The sequence below is a fragment of the Podarcis cretensis genome (assembly GCF_951804945.1).
Source record: "Podarcis cretensis genome assembly, chromosome: 15".
Taxonomy (NCBI): Eukaryota; Metazoa; Chordata; class Lepidosauria; order Squamata; family Lacertidae; genus Podarcis; species Podarcis cretensis.
Genome location: NC_137185.1, coordinates 4,179,227 through 4,180,159, shown reverse-complemented (window position 1 = coordinate 4,180,159; position 933 = coordinate 4,179,227).

Below are 933 nucleotides of genomic sequence, written 5' to 3'. Positions count from 1 at the left end.
AATGTAAATTTCAGCCTTGCAGGCCAGTTTCTACACACATCCACACCTCTCTCTCTATCCTCCGTCCAGAGTGAGCATGAAGCATTATCAGAGTTCAAGGATGCATTTTAGCCAGGCAACAACACTAAACAAAGGTGTGAAGGCAGGCCAGCAAGGGATGTTCCACCTGGAGAGAGAGAGAGTGTGTGTGGCCTGGGGAGGGTCCCAAGGGCTGGGCAGCGAGGTCTGGAGGGCCACATTTGGAGCGTGGCTTTGAGGTTCCCTACCTCTGGACTTCATGATAGTTCCAGTAAGTCCTTCCTGGCATTGAAGGCCTGGCTGCCACAGAGTTGAACCCCGCAAGTGGCTGAAGTTTGCCTTTCTGCTGCACAGCAGATATCTCATATCAGCCAGTTTCCTATCCTCCATTCTAAGAAAACCGGAGAACAAGTTTGTGGCACTGTAAAGACTACAGGCATACCCTGGATGTATTGCAGGTTCAGTTCCAGACCACAATAAAGCGAATATTGCAATAAAGCAAGTCACACATTTTTTGTTTGTTTTTTGTTTCCCAGTGCATATAAAGGTTATGTTTACACTATACTATGGTCAGAATTAAGCCAGGTCCTGCTGGCTGCAGGGGTGGAAGGGAAAAAAACCAGCTCCATCCCCAGCCAGTTCCATTTCTGTGGTTAGAAGAGAAGTGGTGACAGGAGGGGGGGGGGCGCTTCCTTCCCCTGGAAGCAGCTGGCCTGCCTTGCAGTTGCACCCACATCCTTGTAAGGAGCAATATCTGCGAGGCAGAATAAAGCGAGAAGCAATAAAACAAGGTATGCCTGTATAGATAAATTATTTCAGAGAACAAGCTTTTGTGGGCTACAGTACACTTCACCATTAATTTTATGGCATGGGACTCTTTGCTACCAAACACCTACCTCTCTGGAAACTGGTAAC